General features: G+C 44.0%; 2 long non-coding RNA genes across 6 annotated transcripts in view; both read left to right on the top strand.

Moving 5' to 3' along the window:
• LOC104913095 (uncharacterized) overlaps positions 1 to 6,098 on the top strand; it is a 65,434-nt gene extending 59,336 nt beyond the window's left edge. For all 4 annotated transcript variants that reach the window (XR_014886264.1, XR_014886265.1, XR_014886263.1 and 1 more), the window contains one exon: positions 2,443 to 6,098. This is a non-coding gene — a long non-coding RNA (uncharacterized LOC104913095). The remainder of the gene's footprint in view (positions 1 to 2,442) is intronic.
• Positions 6,099 to 9,423: 3,325 nt separating this feature from the next.
• LOC146543372 (uncharacterized) overlaps positions 9,424 to 23,712 on the top strand; it is a 119,772-nt gene continuing 105,483 nt past the window's right edge. For both annotated transcript variants that reach the window (XR_014886365.1, XR_014886363.1), the window contains exon 1: positions 9,424 to 9,576. This is a non-coding gene — a long non-coding RNA (uncharacterized LOC146543372). The remainder of the gene's footprint in view (positions 9,577 to 23,712) is intronic.

Here is a 23,712-nt window from a genome sequence, read left to right as displayed (position 1 = left end):
CTGAGATGATTTGCTTTCAGATTGACCAAAGAAAAGGTCAGCTGCTGAGCTCTTCTGTGTTAGCCCCTCACAATCAAAAAATATAGCCACTAGCTACAGAAAAAAGATATTTCATATATTCTTCTATAGTAGAAGTAACCTCAAACTATCCATCATTTCCAATTGCTAGGAGGGACTCTTGTGCTATCCTATTCATGCATTGCTGGAATCATACAATGGCTTAGATTGGAAGCAGCAATCGAGACCATCTTGTTTCAACTCTGCCTTGGGATGGTTGCCACCCACCAGAGCAGGGTCCCATCCCAGGCACCCACAGCTTTTCTGGGCAGCCTGTGAGAGTGCCTCACCATCTTAATGTCAGTGGGATGAGAATGCTTTCTCTTCAAGACTGGTTCTAGATTGTGCAAGAGACAGGACTCAGATGTGATGAGATTTTATTCTGTTCTAAATAATGGTGGAGGCCCGTCATGAGTGGTGTCCCCCAAGGGTCTGTCTGGAGTCCACTGCTCTTCAACATCTTTATGAACAACATAGGCAGTGGGATCAAGGGTACCCTTGATAAGTTTGCTGATGACACCAAGCTGAGTGATGCAAATGACATAATGGAAGGAAGGTACACAATCCAGTGGGACCTGGACAGGCTCACATGATGGGCACGTGAGAACCTAATGGTGCTTAACGAGGCCAAGATGTTGCATTTGGCAATTCCCAGTATGAGTACAGAATGGGAGAAGAACTCATTGAGAGCAGTCCTGTAAAGTAGTCTTGTGCATTCTGGGCTGCATCAACAGAGGGGTGGCAGCAGGGAGGGGATTGTCTGCTCTGCCCTTGTAAAGCCTTGCCTTATCTACAGTGCTGCATTGAGGCCTGGGGTCCCCAGTGCAGGAAGGACATGGGTCCAGAGATGATCAGAGGGCTGGTGCACCTCTCCTTTAAAGAAAGGTTGAAGTAGTTGGGCTTGTTTAGCTTGGGGAAGAAAAGGCTCTGGGGGCCTTTTGTTACGGCATTTTGGAACTTTAAGAGAGCAGGAGGGGAAACAACTTTATACATGGTATAATAGTGATAGAACAAGGGGGAACGTCTTTAAGCAAAAAGTGAGGAGGTTTATGTTAGATGTTGGGAAGAATTTTTTCACTCAGAGGGTTGTGAGGCACTGGAACAGGCTGCCCAGTGAAGTTGTGGATGCCTCATCCCTGGAGGCATTCAAGGCTTGGATGGGATCCTGATCCTGTGGTGGGCAGCCCAGCCCACAGCAGAGGATGTGGAACTAGGTGATCTTTAAGGTCTCCTCCAACCTAAGCCATTCTATGATATGATTCTACGATGGCAAATCTTACATTCCCAGTGGATCTGCTGTTGAAGGACTGCCACTCTCCTATGAGACATCCTTTGATCGGTGATGTTCAGTATATCTACCTATTTGTTAAGTTAAATGTAGATATATTTGGAATAGTAATTTAATATCTATACAGTTTTATATGTGTGCAGGAGGTACAACTGGCTGTTTCTTTGATTGTACCTCTTGTGATGGATGCTTGCTTCTATGCATCATGGAAGCATGACAAAACATGTCCATTGGGAGGGCAGCTGGGAATAAGCAGCTCTGCTCTGACCGTCAGCAGATATCTTCTTCCTTACTTAATTCTGTACAATGCTATTAGTCTGACAGCTCTTCTATAACAAACTATATTTAGATATGTGGAGTAGGAATCCTTTCATTTTCTGATTCTTTTGACCCTCATTAATCTGTTGTCTTCTCTCTTGTGGTTGTGGAATAGGCAATCAGTAGAATTAACCTGCTTCTTGAGTCAGTGTGCTTGACCTTCAGAGATTTGCATCCTGAACTGCAGGCATCAACCCTCAGCTAAAAACAGAATATATTACTGAGAACAGTAAAAATAAATAAATAAAAATCTTTGAAATAGGTCGCAAAGGTTACAATAGCTGTCTATTGCAGCAATTTCTTTTTTAAAGAAGTTACCACAGCATTTGCATTGTTGTTCTGAATTGAAGTCTCTGCTTTAAAATAACAGCCAAGTTACTTCCTCTTCAATATAGTGAAATGCAGGAGGTGTAGGAGAAAGATGAATAAGAAAAAGCATTTTTATGCCTCATGAAAACTTGACACAAAAAATATAGCAGACAGTGTAAAGTGGTGCAGCTGGGGAGTGATCACCAAGGTTTTCAAAACTGCTCCAAGGGAGTTTGCTCCCGTTGGAAGGAGTAGCCTGGGTTCCACTCTCTTAACTTCATGGATGCAGTTGCAGTCTCTCTTTCTAGCATTGCTGACATTAGTGCTTCGTTGCTGCTCTTCCACCATTAAGCACTAACAGGATGAAACTGGTGGCCAGTTCTCCTTGCTATTTGACAGGAGGTAGTTACTGTCAGTACTGCAGAGTGAAATACAGAAGTTAACTCAGTGTGTGTCTTGTTCTTTTATAGACCCAGGTATTGCATAGGAGTGATCACCACTCACAGGGAATGTGTCTGGTGTCAGTGGTTGACCGGAATATAGAAGAAAAAAAAAAAAGACTGTAACGGGGGTGAAACTTCAGTCTTCATCACAGATGATGTGAACTCTGAGTTGAAAATCTGCTGCTCCTCAGAAAATGAGTGGCTGTTTGATCATCGTTCTTATCTCCAAGATATGTTTGAGATTTTCCACTGACCTCACAGCTTCTTCAGGCAGCTGGCTCAGCTTGCCCTTCAGTGGAGTGACTTCTTATTTATCAGCTCATTGTCAAAGGATTTACAAAGAGCTTATGCCAGAGGCCAAAGGGTGAACACCCAGAAACATAGGCTATTCTGTCAGTATCCCTACCGGGTGAATCTTCTGTGGCCTTTGGCTTTTGAAGTAACCTGAACATGTCAGAGGGAAGCAAGCACATCTCATCTGTGAATTTGAGACATGTAGTATGAAAGTGACTATCTGCTGTCCTTTGGTGGATCTTGAGTAGGAAGTTTAGTGTTCAGTTGCTTGCAGCTCCTGTCTCTCTTGCTATCTGTAATCCTCTGGTAAACATAAAGCTTGTGTTGTTATTGAGGTTGGAGAAACAGGTAAGCAAGAGGCAATGAGAAGAACCTGCTTGCTGTAGATTGTGTAGTTTCCTGCCCTACCATTGAGAAATACTTGAAAAAGCTCAGTCTTCCAAAGTGATTGTTGAAACTCTTGGTGGTATACAAAGGGGACCCACAGGAACAGCCCTGGTGAAATGGAAATTTGAGGCCTGTCAAATACTCAGCAAATGCAACAACTGAATAGCCTGGGTAATTGCTGGAGAGGAGCTGTAACTTCTTACCTGAAAAAGGGCAAAGATTGGATAAGAGCTGCTGCTTCAAGGTGTTCCTCTTCACCCTGAGCTAAGTGTGATCAGAAAAACATATTAGTTTGTCTTCCTCATCATTCATTTCTTGAAAAATGATTACAATGGATTGATCCTCTACAATGCTTTGAACATATTATTCAAAAGCCAAAGCCCATCAGGCATGCTGTTGCCTTTTTCTCTTGTAAAAAAAAAAAAAGTCACATCTGAGTAGATGCTCATCAGAATCTTCAGTTGGTGTTGTAGAACTTGCTGATTCTCAAGTGACTATGAGATAAAGGAAGATAAAGGAAAATAAGAAGGGTTTTTTAAAGTATGTTAACGGTGAAAGGAAGAGTAGGGATAACGTGGGTCCCCTGCTGAACGAGGGAGGTATCCTGGTAACGGGGGATGCTGAGAAGGTGGAGATGCTGAACACCTTCTTTGCTTTGGTCTTTGCTTCAAAGACTCCCCCTCAAGACTCCTGGGCACTGGAGGGAAGAGAGAGAGTCTGGGAAATGGGGAGCTTCCCTCAGGTTGAAGAGGGGATGGTCTGGGAGCATCTAGGTGGAATCAATTTGCACAAATCCATGGGCCCAAATGGAGTACATCCATTTGTCCTGATGGTGCTGACAGAGGTGATTGCTGAACTGCTTTCTATTATCTTTGAAAGGTTTTGGAAAAAGAAGACTGGAGGATAGCCAATGACACTCTGGTCTTCAAAAAGGGCAAGAAGGAGAAACTACAGGCCAGTCAGCCTCACTTGCCTCACTTCTGTCCCTGGAAAGGTGATGGATGCCATCTCCAAACAATTGAAAGAGAAAAAGTTCATCAGGAATTGTCAGCGTGGATTCACCAAGGGAAAATTGTGCTCAAGCAACCTCATAGCCTTCTGTGATGGCATCACCAGCTGGGTAAATGGGGGGAGAGCAGTGGAGTCATCTGCCTTGACTTCAGCAAGGCTTTTGATACTTCCCTCACAACATCTTGATAACGAAGCTAAGAAAGCGTGGGACAGATGAGTGGGTGGTGAGGTGGGTTGAGACCTGGTGACTGGCCGAACTCAGAGGATTGTGAGCAGCAGCGCGGAGTCTGGTTGGAGAGCTGTGAGGAATGGCTGACACACCGCAAGGCTGTGCTGCCATTCAGCAGGACCTGGACAGACTGGAGAGCTGGGCAGAAATAAACCAGATGAGGTTTAACAAAGCAAGTGTAGAGTCTTGCACCTGAGAAGGAATAATCATGAGTATTAGTACAGGGTAGGGCATGACCTGCTGGAGAGGAGCTCTGTTGAGAAGTACCTGGGCGTCCTGGAGAACATGTTGGCCATGAGCCAGCAGTGTGCCCTTGTGGCCAAGAAGGCCAATGGGATCCTGGGGTGCATTGAAACGAATGTGGCCAGCAGGGCAAGGGAGGCGATCCTCCTCCTTTGCTCTGCCCTCGTCAGGCCTCACCTGGAGCGCTGTATCCTGTTCTGGGCTCCCTGGACAAAATGGATGGGGATCTCCTGGAGAGAGTCTAATGGAGGGTTGCAAAGATGATAAAGAGCCTGGAGCAACTCTCCTGTGAGGAAAGGCCGAGTGAACTGGATCTGTTTCAGCCTTGAGGAAAGAAGACTGAGAGGGGATCTGATTAATGTTTATAGATATCTTAAGCGTGGGAGTCGGAGGGATGTGGCTGACCTCTTTTCAGCAGTCTGCGGGGACAGGACAAGGGGAAACGGCCATAAAGAGGAGCATAGGAGGTTGCACACTGATGTGAGAAGGAACTTCTTCACAGTGACGGTGACAGAGCACTGGAAGAGGCTGCCCAGGGAGGTTGTGGGTTCTCATTCTCTGGAAATATTTGAGGCCTACCTGTGCAGCCTGCTGTAGGGGACCTGCTTTTTGCAGGGGGATTGGACTCAATGATCCCTTCCAGCCCCTACAGTTCTGTGATTTTATGTGAAAAGAGGGTGGAATAATATGAATTTCCAAGTTTGTTCATGTAAAATGCTATTTCAAAACACTTGAATTTTGCAGAAAAAAAAATTGAATCTGAAAAAATTCCTTTTTTTTTTTTTCCCCCAGAAAGGTAATTATTTGTAAAACAGAAACTGTTTCATAGAAGTTGATTTCTGTGATTCTGACCGGGGAAGAACAGCAGTGTCCTGTGATGCAGAATAAGATGTGTTAATTGAGCTTTTAATCCTTGATTTTTATTTTTTTTTTCCTCTGAATCACAAAAAAAAATCATACCTGTTGAAGCGCAGGCTGGATTATTGCAATTATTTGGCACAGCATAGGCTCACAGTAGCTACTGAAATGGTTTGGATCCTGAGCTCAACTATCTACAGGGTGAAGAGAAAGATCTTGTTTGTGTGTTTTACATCAAACTAGGAAATATAGGCTGAAATTTTGAGGAAAGATAAAATGGTCGAGATTCCTTGTTGACAGCTTAAAGTTTTTGGTTATGGAAAGTCTTCTGCTTTTTAGCAGCCTGTAGAATATTTTTCCAATTAAATAGCACTATGAAGGTATGTGGAAAACAACAACAATGAAACAAACAAATTAAAAAAACCCCACAAGTAGTGTGACTTAGTGGCAAGAAACCATGTTTCTTGCAGCCTGGTCTAGTTGTTGGCAATCCTGCCAATAGCAGGGGGGTTGAAACTAGATGATCTTTGAGGTCCTTTTCAACCCAGGCCGTTCTATGATTCTAAGGGTTTACTGGAAATGAGAGTAAAACAATCTTATCTATGCACTCGCCTGTTAAAAAACAAACAAACAAAATAAAAACCATTATGCCATGTCAAAATCCCCTGGAAATTCTTTTTCAGTGCATGTTTTCATCAAAGGTTTGGGGAAACACAATGTTGTTTTTATTTCCTAAGGGTGTACTGCTGGATGTTTGCCTAACGTGAGTCAAGACTGTGAGCAGGGAAACTAATGTTCTTCTTCCATCATCTTGGAGTACTTTGTGCATAGCTTGCCTCTGCAGGCAGCCAGAGATGTCCTTGTCCCTTTCCAGAGTCATGGAATCACCAAATGACTGAGGCTGGCAGGGACATCTGAAGGTCATCCACTCAAAATCCCTGCTCAAGCCCTGGATTGCATCTTGTAGAGCTCTGTGCTACCCTTCTAAGAAGTACAGTTTGGAATACAAGTTATTTGGGTCAGGTTTCTTTTTCTCCTGTAGCTTTTATCAGAATGAGTACTTCTAAATATCACCCTTTACATTTACTTTACCCTCCATTCTGAGGTTTTCGATTGCCACTGTTCCTGAGAAGCCCCCAGGGGCCTGTAGTTTGGTACCCAGTACTGAGATAAACCAGATTAGGACTGTGTGTCGGGTGGAATTATCATTATCAGATTATGGCAGCACCACAGATATCTGCCAAGGAGATACTTTGGCACTAAGTATACTTTCACCTTTGAGACCTGTGCAGCAATAGGAGACAGTGATAGTGCCTTACTAGCGGGGGAGCACGCTCGTAAAGGTATTCATCAAAACTTACTTTAGAAAGTGATACAGGATACAAGTGGCTCATCCTTTCCAAAGACTGAAGTCTAAAGGAAGACACAATCTCGAAATAGAGATACTTCTCCCTCAGCTGCTAACCCTTAAATAAAGGTGAGGAGGGGTGGACCCTGGATGCACACCTACTGGTCTTTCAGGTCCACTGCTTGCACCTCAGCTCCCTGGGTTACCCACACCTTCTCACCTGGTGCTCAACCATTGGTTCAGGCCATGGCAATTCCCGTAAAGCCCAAGCAGCTCTGTCATGTTCGGTTGAAATATTTAAGTGTGCCTGTTCCCGTTGTGGGCATAGCTAATCTTGCCTTCTGGAAGCTACTTGAGAATTGGCGTGTCTATCTAGCCTGCTAAAAGGAGGATTAGCCCTATCCTTAACTAAGCAAATGTGTGTGAATGAGAGAGGTGGGGTCGAGATCTCAAGGCAGCTGCAAACCTCTCTTCAAACACTGGGCACAGCTTACCCAAATGTCCTTAAGGGATGTGCTTTTGTTCCATCGCTGTGCGTGCTGGGGGAAGGATCCCCGTGCATCTGGTGCTGTATTGAAGGATGCATGTTTCTTAATACCGCCTCGTCCTTAGGGAGTTTTGTTTGGGCTGCGGTCTGTCTGCTAACATTCTGAGGTTGCTTTCTGTCATTTCTTTCTGTATATGCGTTCTAGAAAGCCGTTTTATTGCAATGCTGAATGTTCAAACTGAAAGTTTGTGGGTAATGGAAGGTGTCGAATGCACAAGGTGTTGCTGTGAGGTGTCACCCTACATTTAGATACAGAAACAGAGATGCTGCTTCTAGGTTTTTCTTTATTGCAAAAAGAATGATTTTAAAAACTGCCTAGACCTAAAACTGTACAGGAGTTTGTAAGTATAACCCAAATATCCTCAAAATGTTAGCACAGATAATGACCCAGTGAGTGTTAATTGTTCTACTGAGTTTCATTAACATGCTTGTGGTACCCAAAACTCTTTCACAGGGAATTTTGATTAAACTGTAACATCTCTGAGCTGGGGACATTGGTTCTAGGGGAAAAAAAAAAAACAACACAAAAAAACACCATATGAAGTCCGCATGGCTTGAGAGCTGCTTTTCCTGTTCCTGTGTTATCAGCAGGTATATAATTTCCCCCCTAAAACTCAAGTGGGGAAAAAAACAAATTCAAATTTGAATTTGAAACCAAATTCATTTGTTTCTAAAATGTCTTTTGCCATCTCTACTGAGCAGGACCCTTGCCTATCAGTGTGACTACGCTGCTGGTGCTCTTAGTGAAACTCGTGGTTGCATATTGCAAGGGGAAGGTGAACTTGTAAGGGGGTGGGAAAAAGCCACTTTGTTTTGAGCTGACCTTCTCTGCTTGTCCTAAGACAATTCAGTTACCTTAAAACGTTTGAATCCTCCGGTCTGAAAAAGAAATCTGCAAGACAAAAGGGGGCAGGGTAAATGAAGGGATTGGTGGAAAATCCTCCACTCTTGGAAACTGAGAATTTGTACTTCAGAGGAAAGGATAAAGAGAAGCTTCCCTGGACGAGTTCATCTTGACCTGAAATTTGCACCAGGTGAGACATTCCTCAATCAGCTCTTGAGGGAGGAAATCGAAAGCAGAGGTAGGAAGAAGTTGTGGGCCATCTGAATTGCTTTAGTTATGATGTGGAACATCTTCAGAATTGTTTCAGAACAGCATTTCACTTAACTATGAACTAGGTAAGGGGGTATAGAGTGAACAAAGGCAAAACAGATGCTGAGCAATGCAGCCTTATCTCTCGTGCCATTCCAGGCAGTTGTGATCACTTATTGGTTCAAACTGTGCCGCTTCAGCGAAGAGTCAAACCTGCAAGTCATGATAACTCAGCAATTGGGGTGGAGAATACAATTGGTTCCAAGAAGCTGTTATAATAACGTCAGAGTAATCTACGCCTAGTTTCTTGCAATTGTAATATCCCCTCCTATTCTTGCATATGTGTAAGTTGTCTCTCTAAATATCCTCAAACTGTCCCTTTACGGTGTGCAGGCTAGGAGGGGCTACTCCTTCTGCACCCAGCGTGTGTCTGCAGTGCTGTAATTAAAATATACCTGCTTTACAACTACTTTGTGTGTGTGTATGCAGTTGATTTTCCACAAGCCAATTATTCAATTAACTTTGCACCAGTGTTGGTGATAGAAAGATGGAGAGTTCTGATAATGCAGTTCAGATAACGAACTATTGCTGGAGAGACCTCAGGACTTCCAGGGCACTTTGATAAACATGATGCCGGATAAAAGCACAGCATTGAAATCAAGACCAGAATCATTAGAGGGGTTTCTTGAATGATGGGTTCGAGAAAGATGGCAGCTTATTCTTGCGGAAGAGAAGTTTGCCTAGGCAAACCTTGCCTGGGTTCTGCTTACTGTGCATGGCTTTGTCTTAAAGCATTTTACTCTGCGCTTGAGTGGGGGCAGACAGGAACCTCCTGCAGGTGAACCTGCGCTCTTGTGAGCACTTGCAAGCTGATAACTTAGGCCAGGCAAGTATCTCACTGAACGGTGTTTTATTTCACAATTACAGTGGTGGGTGTTTTGCAAGCAGAAGCACGTGTTGTAAGGAAAACAAACTCTTGTATTTCCTAGTTCCCGAAGCTGAGTCCCTCCCCTGCTCTGAGGCTTCATTCTTCGGATTTGCTATCACACCCCTAAGCAGGTAGCTGACAAAATCCATCTCTTTGTCTTTCCAAGTAAGCAGAATCCACAAAATAGTCACCACGCCAGTATCTCCTGCCAGATCTCTGCCAGGTAAGTTTGTTTCTTCTTGTTCTGAGTACACATGTATGTCTTAAAGTTATTACCTTTGGGCACTCCTCCCCCACCCCAGCAATCTCCCCAAGGGAGGAGAGTACACAAATTAACATTCCAGCTGGACTCTCCTTTTATCTCCCAAGGATGTGCATACTCTATTCTTTAACCACAGACAAAACTTATCTTGTATCACAGGTTCTGAGGTATGTCACTTTGCTACAACATTCTATTACTTATTCAAAAACAATATTTCATTCTATTACTTATTCAAAAACAATACATAATCTCTCACACTCTGCTTGTCAAAGCCACTGCTCAGAGTGCTGCTATTGTGTCAGAACAGTGACTTTTTGGAAAAGTGATGACAGGAGATGATGTGAACCTGAGCAACATCTGTGCATACCTTTCTCGTGCTTACCTGGCAAAAAAACATGGGTGGATGAGCTAACTACCCCAATTTATTTTTTTCTTTGCAAAAGCTTGGGTAGATGCCTTCAGTTCTTGGACCTGCCTACCAGTGTCCAGTTTGTGGCGTTGGCTATAGACCCCAGCTGCAAACTTGTGGTAACAGGTAATGGGTCAGGCTTCCCTTGTGTTCTTCTATGGCAGCAGTGGCAGGGTTGAGGTGGGTTGATTGCTCAGGTATGCCAGCTAGTTGCTATGGCAGGTCGTAACACTCCTTTGTGATTTGCTGGGTTGGGGAACAGGGAAAGAGCTTGTAACTGGGTTGGACTGGGGAGAGTGGCTCTGAAGTGAAGTTGGAGCTGTGCTGATTGAACAGGTTCAGAGTTTCTCTGCTTTGGGAAGCTCGCTTGCTTTGTAAGTGTGAAAAGTGGGGTGAAAATAATGCACCTGATTTCTCACGTTACTTGACAGGTTTTCACTAATTTTATTGTCATTTTTTTCCTGGAGACTGATGGACCTGTAAAACTGTAGATAAGCTGGGGAGGCACCTCTCAGTAAAAATACTGCTCCTCGAGAGCTTGGTGGGGTGAGATCTGCCTTGGGGCATATTTTCAGCATCACCCTGAAAGCTCCTGAGTTAAAGATGACTGAGAACAGACAAATGATCTGGGTTTATTGACCTGATCTCTAATGTGTATCTGAGAAGAGAGCTCTGTTTCCCTGTCCCCACATGTGATTTATTCTCTTTGGTGCATTCTTTGGGATTTCTTTTGTTTCAAGCAATGGGTCTGCTGTTCCTGGCTTTCTGTTCGTGTGTACTTCCACAGGTTAATGATGTTTACAGCTTCTCCATCCGTGCTTTCATTTAAATGCTTCAAGAAACTCATTTTCAGTGCACGTATGTGGGCTTGAATAAGCAGTGTGGGACGTTGCTGGCAGAGAGACAGGATAACAACCCGTGAGTTATTTGGGCATCCGTTTGCTTGCAGGATGCACAGGTCCGTGGGACTGTGTAGCACCTTGGTTGCCAGGGTTAGAGTTGCTCAGCTGTCTGGCTTCAGTGCTAAATGATACTGTGTTCTGGTAATACTGCACAAGCTTAAGTCTGTGCACATTAGTTGGTGGGTTATTTGTGATAAAACACGCATAAAGTGCCAGCAAGATGATTAAGCTGGAGCTTGTTGTTAAGCTGTGATGTTTTCTGTAAGTATTGGATCAGCAATGGAAAGCAGCAGTGGGAAAGGGCCCAGCCAGAAACAGAGATGCTTCTGGTGATGAAGCAGATGTAAAATGGTATTCTGTGTGTTGTGGGCATGTGGAGAATGTGGGTGATTCAGCTGGAACTTTTTTTTTAAGAGTTTGTCCATGCGGCTTGTTCTTCACAGGCCATGCTGTGCTACAGGCCATCCACAATATGCCTGTTGCTTTCAGTGACACATCTTGTATCTTGCCTGATGTTCCGGTATGTTGCAGTTGGTGTGCAAAAATCAGCACAGAGCAGACGCAGAGAAGGGTACCACGTACCCTAGACGTGCATGAAGACTCCCTGTTTCTCAGATACTTCTGCAGAGGGCAGAGGCCCACGTGGCACATCCCACCTCTCCTTCTCAATGTGCTGCTCAGGGGTTTTGCTCGTGCTTTACATGCTCCTGTGTGAGCAGCCTGGCACACGCTCTTCCCATCCTCCTCTGCGATGCAGGAGATGCCTCTGAGTGTGAGTCAGGCTGCGTCAGTCATCTCAGCAGCACATGCAGATGTCATTTAGGTCTTTACAGGAAAAGATGCACAATTCCCTTAGCGCTTGTACAAATTTTCCACTGTGTGGTGTTTTGCTGCTTAGTCAGTTACCTTTGTATTTTAAGATTTGACTACAGTCTCCTTGGCTGTCCTGCAAGAGAAAGGCTTTGTCTTGGCACAGCCACCTTGGTATTAGAGTCAGATGTGCCAGAGTGTATGTGCTTAAGTAAACAGCTTCCTTAATAGGTTTTGTTATCATTTTAGTGCTCTGCACTTGATTTGTAGCTCTTAAAGGTTATTTAATGAATTTTGAGGCTTTCTGACAAGTGATGTTCTTTGCCTGCTTGTTATGTAAAATTCATTAACGTCTCAGTCTGCCTACATTGTTGAATTACAGATATTATGACTTAATTAGTTTATCCCAATTTTTGGGATAGCAGAGGTAAGGGTTTTGTTTTTCCTTATTGATCTCATGCAGCAGTAACCTGCTAAAAGGAGCAGACAAACAGAAACTTGAGCAGTTTTGGTTTCCCTGCTGAGAAACACCTCCCTGTGACCTCCAGCACTTGGGGACTTTTTTGTAGCTTGCTGACCTTTATTGTTTCCACAGTGAAGGAAAAAAGTCCGCTAGCACTAAGCAAAGCTGCTCTTTTAAGGCAAGACCAAACCACTAGCACTGCTTTCAGCAAAGAATTTCAAATATATATTTTCTTAAAAGCAGGTCCCTGCAGGATTTCTTTACTTCTGAGTTTAACATAAACATTTGTGGGTAATTCCTTAGCTGATATAATTGCAAGTACTTCCATCAGGAAGTCTGAAAAACATCCAGAAAAATATACCAGCTGGTTATCCAGTGCTTCCTTGGGAGCTCAAATTATTAACACCAGCAGCAAGAAATGGCCTCTCACGGGTAGGCACAGATCTGCAAAATGATTGCTATCTGAAGTTCCCCTTGTGGCTCAGTGTGTGACAGCTATGTGCTGGAAGTGGAACAGTGTGCTTTGAAAGTCCTACCTAGTGAAGGTAGTGCTAGGAGCCATCAGTCTGAAGTAGTGTGTTCCTCTTGTACCCTGCAGCCCAACTGCTGTTGCTTCCCAGATTTACTTTCTCAACTGGAAGTTTTGTTGGGTGAGGAAAGCATTCAGCAGAAGTTGCGGTCCGATGGCTGCTGCAGGGTGGCAGTGCAGTTGCAGCACATCCTGGATGTGTTGGTTATCCTGCTAACCACTCCACACACTGCCGTGCCCCCTCTGGTTTGAGCTGGGATGGAGATCAGTGAACTTCAGTCCAGCAAGTTAGGGGCACAGCTGGACTATTTGCAGAGGAAGCAGAGGCTAATGTGATAATAATGTGATAATCAGGTTGTAAAGGAAAATCTGTGGTAGAGAAACAGAGCTGTTCTAGATCTTAATGGCAGGAGCATTTTTCCTTTCACCTGATTGATTTCTTTCAGATTTATTCATGCTCCATTTCCAAGTTCTTTCGCTTGTAACTGGAGTGAAGTTGAGGTGCTTCAGTGTCTCCCTTTCCCATCCAAAGTCCTTCTCTTCCCACAGCTGCCTCTTTTCCTCCTTCTTTCCTTCTCTGGAGTGCAGTGAACTCCTCCGTAAATCAGCTGCTGCTGGTGAAGGCTGGACCTGTTTGGAATCTCACTCCCTCAATCAAGCCCATAGCAACCATGCTGCACTGTGGCAGCCCTGTGGCTGCTATCGCTTGCTGTGCGGTTGTTTCATGTCTTTCCCTCTGCGAATTGCCATTACCTGTCAATTCTCTGTATCCCCAGAAGAGACAGAGGAGAGTCTTCAGCTTTCTTTCTTCAAATAGATGGAGATTCTACTGGGGCATTTCCCTTCAGGTCTGTGAACCTGCAGAATTTGAGAGGTCCTCTTTTTATCCTCATTTCCCAACCACGTTATCCCTTCTCTTTTTTTTCCAGTGGCAGAGGTACTCAGAGTTTACAGACTTTCTGGTCTGCTCATCATGACTCTCCCCAATAGCTACCCCTTCATTTCTTTTTGATTTATACATGATTTGCAGTCTGGATTTGAGAGTTCTTTGTTTTTGCCTAATTTGAGCCATCTTTGAGTTCTGCTCGGCAAAGTCCATCTCCCCTTCATCTTGTCAAGCCAGCAAGAGTTTGCAAGATAAATTTGTTTAACCAGATCCTTGTGACCAAAACTCTTCTTCTCAGTTTTTTCTTTGTCTTGTTTTGCTGGGACCCCCTATTCTTCCTTTGTTCTTCCTAAGTTTCAGCTTATTTTGCAAAAAAACCCTCATCCTTGTTTTTCCTTCAATTCCTCTTTTTTCCTTTTTTTTTTTTTTTTGGTAATTTTATAGTTCTTGCAAATCTGTAGCTATAATAAAACTTCTTATTAATCATGATTCAGTGGGATAATCCTGGGTGTATATTATCTGCATTAGGACAATTTTTACACATCTGAAATTGTAATTACAACTATTACTATCAACAGGAAAGCAATTGCACTTTGGACATTGCTTGCAGGCCATCCTGCCAGGGACCATTCTCCCAGGTTTTATAAAACTTATTTCTTTCTACAACTACAACCAGCAGCCATAGCCTGCCATATATCTGTCATGTTTCTGACCCATTTCCATCAGAAACTGGTATAATCATATTTTACCTTACAATTCCATTTGTCTTATTGATCCAATCCATGACACATTTTGTCCTGTATTATGCTAATGTCTGTTAATTCACTAGAGCTGCTTGGAGCTAAAATTCCCCATTGGATAGGATTCTTACTTGACTTTGGTACTGATAAACAGGTAGTAATGCTAGTGAGACTTTGTAATTTCCCAAATTCTTGCATTAATTTTAGGACCAAATTATTTCCTAACCCCATGACTCCTGAAATGCAAAGTAATACTACTAGAATTCTGGCCCTCATAAACAAATTCCTGTCAAAGTCTGTATTATTTATCCACACATTTTACCTGGTCAGCGATGGTCCTCATACTAAGTAATACTCAAATTGGATGGGTTTGATCATGTTCCCTCTTTTGCCACTATCCTCTTTGGCTTCCCTAGAGGCCAGGGATTCAGGATCGCTACTTGGAAATTTTAGGTGAGTGTTAATTGTAGGTCTCCATTCTCTTCCAACAGTGAGTCCAGCTCTCTGGGGCCTGTGCAGATTTGACACAGTATAGTGGATCCACCCGTGTTCCAGTTTTCACAGCAGTAAGCACCAGAAAGGCTCTGTTCCACTTTGAATCATAAAATGATTCATAGAATTGGAACAGATCTCTGAAGGCCATCTAGTCCAACTGCCCTGCAATGAACAGGGACACCACAGCTCCATCATGTTGCCCAGGGCCTGATCCAGGACTCTCAGGACTTCTGCCGTGGAAGTCTCTGGGGGCAGAGCATCAAACACATCACAAGGCATCTAGTCTTTTTCGGCAGGACTCGCGCACTTAGGAGTGAGTGGTGATTCTTTCCAGTCTCTAGGTTGGATGTTATGCACCCCGAAGTCCAAGGGTAGGTTTGTGCTACCAGCCTCCTGCCAAAGAGATTTGACAAGAGGCAGTATCTTGCCCACATTCCCTAGTCCTAGTTGGAGGATATTTGGGTAAGGCGTTTTGAATAGCAGTACTGAAGGGTGTGCAAGTCCCATTGTACCCCTAATGTAGTTATGATTCCTCTCAACACCTTCCTACTGAATTGAGATCCTCTAAATTTATTGTCTCTATTATCCCATACCTGGGAATGTCTTGTTCCAGGAATGTATTTATGACAGAGCCAGAAGTTGCTGAGGCTAGGGGAAATGCTTCCAGCCATCCTATAAACTAGCATATTATCACTAGGAGGTATTTAAGTTGCCCGGTCCCTGGCAACTCAGTAAAAGCTACCTGACACTGCTGGAAGAGTTGCCCTGCCCAGGGTTAGCCTCCTTTTGCTGTTTGCTTTGTTTATTATTTACAGTAGCACATCACTCTGTGGTTTGTCCTGCTAGGGCAAATAGCCCTTTGATAGCAAAGATTTTCATGCAGTCTCCTGGTAATTCTCTGGAGTTCCAATGATTTCCCTCATGAGGTGTTTCACAGCTTGTGGCACCAATGATTTGGGTAGCCACTGTTTGCTGTCCCTCGTAAATCACTACTTCTTTTTCTCTGGCCCTACTATTTTTAATTAACTCTAACTCCTCTTGCGGGAAGTGTGTTTTATCTGGCTAGGTGGGCTGTTGGGAGTAAAGGGAAGGTCTTAGATGTTTCTGGCAGAAATGCCGCACCACTCTGGAAGCTTCTTCATCTGCCAATCAGTTGCCTACGTTACCTATTGCTTCTTCTGAAAATCCTGACCGATGTCCACTGAGATGTATTATAGCCACCTCCTGGGGGTAGATTCACCACCTTCAATAGCCCATCCTCATGGGCTAATGCTTTTCCTCTACAAGTTAACAATCTTGTATCTTTTGGCACCATTTGTCCTTACACTTAAAAAAAAAAAAAAAATATATATATATATATATATATATATATGTATAAACACTTGTTTTGGCTTAACCTGGCAGGTGGCCCAGCACCACACAGCTGTCTGCCCACTTGCACTCCCTTTCCCATTGTGATGGGGGAGAGAATCAGAAAGAAAAGAATGTAGAGCTTGTGGATTGAGACATAACTGTTCTCTAAGATAGACGAAATGATCAATGCTAGACTGAACAGCAGAGGGGATAGATAAACTTCTACCCCTTCCAAAATTCCTTCCGTGTGATGTTGTGGATTGTTATGGAAAACCTCTTTGTCCAGTTCAAGTCAGCTGTCCTAACTCTGTTCCCTCCCAGCTCCTTGGGCCCTTCCCTGCAAATGTCCTTGGCTTAGCAGGCAACTATAGATATCTGTGTGTTGTCAGCATTGTTTTTCTCCTAGAACCAGCACATAGCATCATACGTGACATTCTGAAGAAAACAATTCCATCCCAACTGAAACAAAGGCAACCTCTTAAATCAGGACTGAATGCAGAAATTTTATGATGGCACGTATGGCTGGAGAAGCCAATAGACCTGCTCTCTTCAGAAACAAGTTTTAGTTTAGCAAAGCAGACTGGGCCGGTTTTCCTGCAGTTCCAAGGGACAACCACACTCAAGTGTCTTGTTCTTCTTTCTCTAAACTTAATTATATCTGGCTCCAATATACAAAAGACACGAGAAAAAAAAAAAAGGTTTATTATTTGGAGGACTTGCACCTACAAGCATGGTGTCTGCTTCAGCCTGGCCATCCTCATCCTTCAGCCACATCTCAACCAGGGGCTCAGCTGGGAATGGCTTCCTGCCCCCAGCCCTTCATTGCTGATTGAGGAGCATGTCATTTGCTATGCTGCGAGCCTTAGCTTGCAGGCATTCCTTTTGTTAATGCCCAAACCCTTTGCAGCTGGCATGGTAACCTTCTGCCAAAAAACTTCTTCCGATGGGAGGATCCTCTGATTTCTCTCCATCCCTTTCTCCAGTGTTTCAATATACATCCTAAAGGAGATTTCTTCAAAAATCTCCCCTCCCAACAAAAGTGTATTCCCCATGATAGAATAACATATGTGGCGCAGAGCACACACACAGAAACCAGAATGGGTTTGTAGGCCATCCCCATATGTCCTGAGGCTGCAGCTGTCTGTGTGCCACTGCCTTCTTCCTTTCACTGCTTCCTGGTTCTCACGGCCAGTTGTGTGTGGTTGTGCAATGCTTTAAGGACAGGATGTCCAAGATAATGAACCCTGCTTTTAATGTTCATCTAATTGACTCCCAGTCACCCTCTACCCAAAGCTGACTTAACCTTTCCACATGCCTCATCTCAGTTGTTGGGTGTCTTTTTAGTGCAGCAGTGCTGAACTTATTTAAACTAGTCTCACTGGAGGCAAAGCAAAACTTCAGCAGTCTTTAGTTTTTTTTCAGTTTCTGAGCAGTTAGCACTTCCTTGAACGTAGTCTCTTACTTCCTCAGAAGACAGTTCTCACTGACATCTCTGACATAACTTGGTGCTCCATACCCTCTGATTCTGGGTTTGTATGGATAAAGCTTTCAAGGGCAAAGCAGGCTTAAGGGAAATGCTGTCAGTGTCACAAATTTCCTGTCCCCTTCCGAGTCTGCTTGTTTTATACAGTACTCTGGGTGTTGGCTGTGCAGCGTTCTGATATCCCCTGTGTACGTAAGAGTCAAAACAAAGCAATTAAATAAGATTTCATACCTCTGAACTGGAAGTTTTCCTATTTTGTAGGAGGCTTCAGGTATGGGGCTTGAAGGTGAAGGGGGAAACCAATGTGAAACCAAGTTAAAAACCAAACCCAAACTACAGTGAACAACTTGACCAAAATTCCCCCATCAAGCGGAGAGGGGAATGCAGGATAATCCTTTTTGTAGAACAAATAAAAATTCTTTTTTCCACAGACCTCCTCCTTTTCTTGCATTCCAACAGCTAGGCCTTTAAGCCTTGAGTCAGAATCGAACCATCACCACAGATATTTCTTTTTCACCTTCCTCACCTGGGCAGGTGGGAAGGAAACACGGTCCAGGAACAGAAAATGAGTGGAAGTCCAAAGAGCAATACATCTTTCTCTAACATTACTGTGCTAAAGAGTTGGGCATTGCCACCTAAACTTGCCACTTATACTGCTGGCATCCATCAGCACCGGAGCAGTGAGCATGCTAGCTGAGCCTCACAGGTCTCCAGGTGGTAGAGCATATTGGATGTCTCCCAGAGAGTTTCTGTGCAAACATGCTGAATAAACATGCTCCATCTCTGTTCAGCCTTGTTCCATCAAGAGTGAGGTGCAGATGCAAGATCTAGGAACTCTTCCACATTAATCTTTTGTACTGTTTTCGTGCTGCCTCTTTTCCAGCTGTGGCTTGAGATCATGCTGATGGCTTTGACCAGCAGTGTCTGGTTGCTCTGCCCTGCCTGCTGTGCTGTAGAGCAGCTGAAAGGAGCTTGTGGACTGAGGCAGTGTGTACGTCCATGGCTTGGGCAAGTGGCCATGCTGAGAACCATGAGATCTCTGCTGTTGCACCCTTTTGCACCCCAGAAGAGCTGCCAGGTGTCTGAGAGATGTTAAAGGAAGATGTGGAACTCATGGGCTTGCTGGGCTTATTCAGAGGGTTCTTGTTACCTTTGCTGAGGCAGAAACATGGTCCAAAATGACTAGTCTGGTCATAGGGATGTGAAGCGAGCACTTCTTGCTCACTTCACATCCCTATTCATTTGTGGAACCATCACTTATTCATTTGTGGAACCAGTGTTCCACAAATCTTGTGAAAATAAACAGAGAAGACAGAATTGGGAATAGGCACATCTCCTATCCCTCCAGGTTGGTGAGAAGAGGTTCAGGAGGGGTAGAAGAAACACCAGGATGTGGCAGATAGGTATACAAGAGTCTTAGTTTCAGCTGAATTCTTCTCTTCAGAATATCAGGTATGATGCTACGTTTTGGTTCTAGGAGAAAAACAATGTTGATAATACCAGTGTTTATAGTTGCTGCTAAGCAGTGCTGTACAGAGCCAAGGGCATTTGTAGTGAAGGGCCCAAGGAGTGGAGAGGGAACAGAATTAGGATAGCTGACTGAAACTGGCCAAAGAGGTATTCCATGCCGTATGACACCACGCAGAAGTTTTGAAAGGAGTGGGAATTCATCTCGCTCTCTTCTTTTGCACAGGGTCTAGCTGGGCATCCGTCACGGAGTGGTGAGTAATTCCTTGTGCAACACTTGTTATATTCATTTTTATTTTTATAGCCATAATCCTTTTCCTTTTATCTATCTTAATTAATAGCTTTATCTCAGCCCACGAGTTCTACTTTGTTTTTTTGGATTCTCTCCCCTCTCCCACTGGGAATAGGGGAGTGAGCAAAATGCATGGTGCTGAGCCATCTGCCAGGTTAAACCACAACAGGAGAGCCCGCTGCTGCTCGGTGTCACTGCTCAAAACACAGGTTTTGGAAACAGAGCTGATGGCTATCTTTCATGTTGATTTTTTTTTCTTCCTATAAATGCCACTTGCAGTTTAGATTTGGGGCATTATTCTGAACAATGTAAGAAACTTAGGAGCATTGCAGAAACTTTTTCCTCCCTTGAAACTAAGGCTGTAGTTGAAATAAACTTAAGTTGCTCCTGCTTCAGCCGAAAGTCAACGGGAACTAAGTTTGAATTGTTTCTACTGTGTATCTCTTACCAGAATGCCTCAACTCTTTTCCCTTCTGGGGTATCTCCTAAGGACTCAGACACAAGAGGAGAAATGAGAGCAAAAAAAGGGACAGTCTGATTTGGGATTGATGTTCCCTGTCAAACTCTTGTGTGATTTGGGTCACGAGTTGGGAACGGCATCTCTCCGAAAGGAGGACTTGAGACTTAAAAAGGCCCTAGGGTGGGTTTTCCAAGCCACAGAAGAATTGCAGGTTGCCTGCAGTGCTGTCCATTGCTAGATTCAGCAGTTCATGTAGTAACGTGGCCCATCCAGCTGAAGCATGGACTGGTGACAATATAACCAACTGTCACGGAGTTAATTAGATCAATCTATGGCCGTGACAGGGGGCAGTGCCCCTGAGCCCCCCCGGCCCCACAAAATGGGAAGGAAAAGGGAAAAGTGGTAGGGAGATGGGAGCTGGGCTCAAGGTAGGAAAAAAACCCAGTCGCAACGATCTGTGGAGGAAAACTTATTTTACTAACTATGATATCAGTCACTCAGTGCCTGTAACTATCTGGTGCCCCAGCTCTCAGCACACCAGTTTCCTGCAGTGATGGCTTTTATCATCTTTCCAGGTTGAAAGAAAAGTTGTATCCTTGACTGCCCCTCTGTTGGAGCCAAGACCTGTGCAGTGGTGCTGTAAGGAAGGCACTGTGCCACAAGCCTTTCAGCTTACAGACTGAGTGCTGTGAGGAGTCCAGTAGAACTTTGTGCAAGAAAACCCTCTGGCATTCTGCGTTAGATCTGGATTTTACTGGAAACATGTCCTTGATGAACACCTTCCTTGCACAACACTTTTACTGCTTGCAGGCAATGGTGACTGGCACGCTCCAAAAGCTTTCAATGGCCAATTCTTTTCTAGATGTCTGGCAAAAAAAGCACCAGAGCTGTAGAACAAGACCTAGCTCAGTGCTTCTTTAACGGGGACAGTGCTATGGATCTGTGTAGCAGGTGATGGCCCTCAAAGCTCCCAGTGCTGCTCACTCATAATGGCTCCTTGGGGCCACTGTGCTATGGGGGCTATGTTTGCATGAATGCTTTGTGTTTTTCTTTTAAAGACGGAAAAGCTTGCCTTAGAGTGAGGAATACGAAAGGCCAAGTTTGCAAACTCACATCTTGAGTTTCTGAGTCTGGGCATGGTGGTGTTTAGTTTCTATTCAAGTACTGAAGCACTCCTTCTGTATCTCTCTGATTTCCAAACTGATAGGGTTCAGAGTCACAGTGCCTACAGAGAATATGGAGTTTTGTGTTTTATTTTTAACAGTCTTGTCTATTTCTGGGGAACTGCGGTTGTCATTTGGCAGTATGCCTGGTACTCATGCCAGCCAGGTGTACGTCTGCCCACCATTGACTCAGTCTCTATTAATTCCTGCTGAAGGCTTTAGTCTCTTCTCCTTTGGCTAGTATGGGTTGCTCAGCTCTGCTGCTCAGAGATGGGGCTATGAGCTTAGCCCTAACATGTTACCCATGTCTACATAGATAAGCACAGACAAATCTGAACTTGTTGCCTGTGCAAAGATACAGCCAAATGTGAGCCAGATGCTGAGCCTCTGGGCGTGGAGTCAGCCACTTGTCATTAAATCCCATCCACAAACAAGCAGGTAGTTAGGATTTGTAGGCACCTGGGCTCTTCAGATAGCTTTCAGATGCAGAATGAGAAGTAAAACATGGAGTCTGAAGAGGTCTAACCTTTCATGGTTACTTAGAAGACCATCTTTGAATCTTTGAAAAAAAAGTGGAAGTTTAGCATATATTTGGATCCTATCTAAAGAAAAACAGCTTTATTCTGTAATAATGGTATCTCAAAGAGATGCTGCCTCTCTGCTTGATAAGCTGGTGTTTGTGTCGGGAAACTGGGGATGGAGGTGTGGGATGAGCCCTGGACGAGCAAACCCCTGGCCTGGTGTCTGGCTTCGACTGAGGCACTGTTGTGAGCTGGGGTGTGGGGGCTTAGTGGGATCCAAAACTATATCATGGGGCTGTTTACATAAGAGGCAAACTGGTGACAAAAAGAAAGGACTGACCCCTTAGGCTGGAGAAGAGATCCATTGAGAAGTGCTGTGCCTCAGAAAATGCCAGCTGAGACAGAACAATTTCATGGGAAAATGCTAGTTTTGATGAATTTCACTTGCTGAAAAGTATTGGATGAAAATGTTTTGAAAACTGTTTGACTTTCTCTAAATGGCAAAGTTTCAGTGTTTCTAGGTCCAAATGCTGCTTCATTCTGATAGTTAGCATTAATTGAAGGTTAAAAAAAAAAGTTGGAACTGCAGTGAAATTCCTGAAAATGAATAGGAACAAAATGTTCTCTTCCTTTTTTCCTCCCCCAGTGTTCTTATTCCTAGGGAAATTTTGGAGGATATATTTTTTAATATACTTTTAAATTTCTCTAAACTGGGATATTTAAAACCTCATGAATTGTTCTGGGAGGGCATCCCATCCAGCTCGCTGGCCACCTTCAACGCAGGCTGAAGTATAAAAGTGCTTTTTTAATTTTCATTTCATTTTGTGATGGAGCTGCAAGCAATTTTTTCCATTCCAATGGGGTTTGGAGCTCTCTAGAGGGATCATGGTGCAGGCTGTCCATACAGCAGTCTGTCTGGGACCATCTGTTTGGTTCCTGTCAAGACATTAATTTCCCCATCTGAAAGTAAGGAGCGTGAGCAGTGTGCTGTGATTTGTGATCAGCAGATAAGTGATCAGCAGCGTTTGCTAAACCAACGTGCTGTGAAAACACAAAATAATCACTTCAAGTAAGGCTGTGAGGAGACAGTTGTGTGCAGGAGCCAGGAGCCAGGGCTCACATCTAAGTATACAGAATATGAAGGGAATAGGACTACACAGCAGGGGAATGTCTTAGGCTTCAACAAGCAAATACTGCTCACTGGCTGAGATGCACAGACAGCAGGAAAATATGTCCTCCCATCTCCTTTCTTAAATAGGAAGGATTAATTTCTGTTGTGCTGGGTGTGATGGTAAACGGGTTGTGCTCTTTCTCACTAGCATCTCGAATCTGTTGCTGTGTTCCTGGCTAATGTGAGAAGTGTTTCTCTCCAGCTTTGCAGTCCTTGCCATGTCAATCAGGTGGAGCGATATGTCACCAGAGGTGTGTAGTGATTTATTACACATGCTCCTGCCAGTGCCACTGTCTTAAGTGCCTGGTTGGGGTTTGCTGTTTCCCCTTTTGAGGTTACATGGGACAGTTTCCTTGCACCCGCTGAAGTCTATTTAGCCCTGACTCGGTGGGAGTAAGGATTTACACTTCAGTCATCTGCAAGTGCTAGTGTGCAGTTTAGCTCAGCACAAGGGTTGTAGAGTTCAGCTTTGCCTTCTAGGCATGTTCATGAAATGAAAAAGTGCATCCCTTCTGGGTTCATTTAAATTTGTAGATAGACTGTTGTAAACTCTTTGCACTTACTGATACTAGGTTCAAAGTATAAACTTGTATAGTAATACTGAAATGATCATAGTGCCAACAGTACTCCTAGAGATCCTCACGAGGATCTGGATCCCCAGGGCTGGATATCCCAGTGTGGAGAGAAGACAGATGAGATGTATTCTGCAGGCAGAGTCAGGAGACTGGTGTATGGTGAGGTGTAACATTCCCATAAACAAGTATTGATTTCAGGTTGTTGATGGTACTGGGTTTTGTCCTGGTCATTGACCTGTTTCTCAAATGTGGAATGCTTTGAAAATTTCTGTCAATCTGACTTGGCCAAAACCAGAGCTCCTGCAGGAGAGCCAACAATTAGATCTGCATCCTTCCCCCACTCCCCAGTAGCATAGACCTTTTTTTTTTCCATTTCCC

The sequence above is a fragment of the Meleagris gallopavo genome, chromosome 14 (genome assembly GCF_905368555.1).
Source record: "Meleagris gallopavo chromosome 14, MGAL_WU_HG_1.1, whole genome shotgun sequence".
NCBI classification, from domain to species: domain Eukaryota; kingdom Metazoa; phylum Chordata; class Aves; order Galliformes; family Phasianidae; genus Meleagris; species Meleagris gallopavo.
Note: the sequence above shows the minus strand (reverse complement) of the source record. Positions and strands in the feature narration are given on the sequence as shown.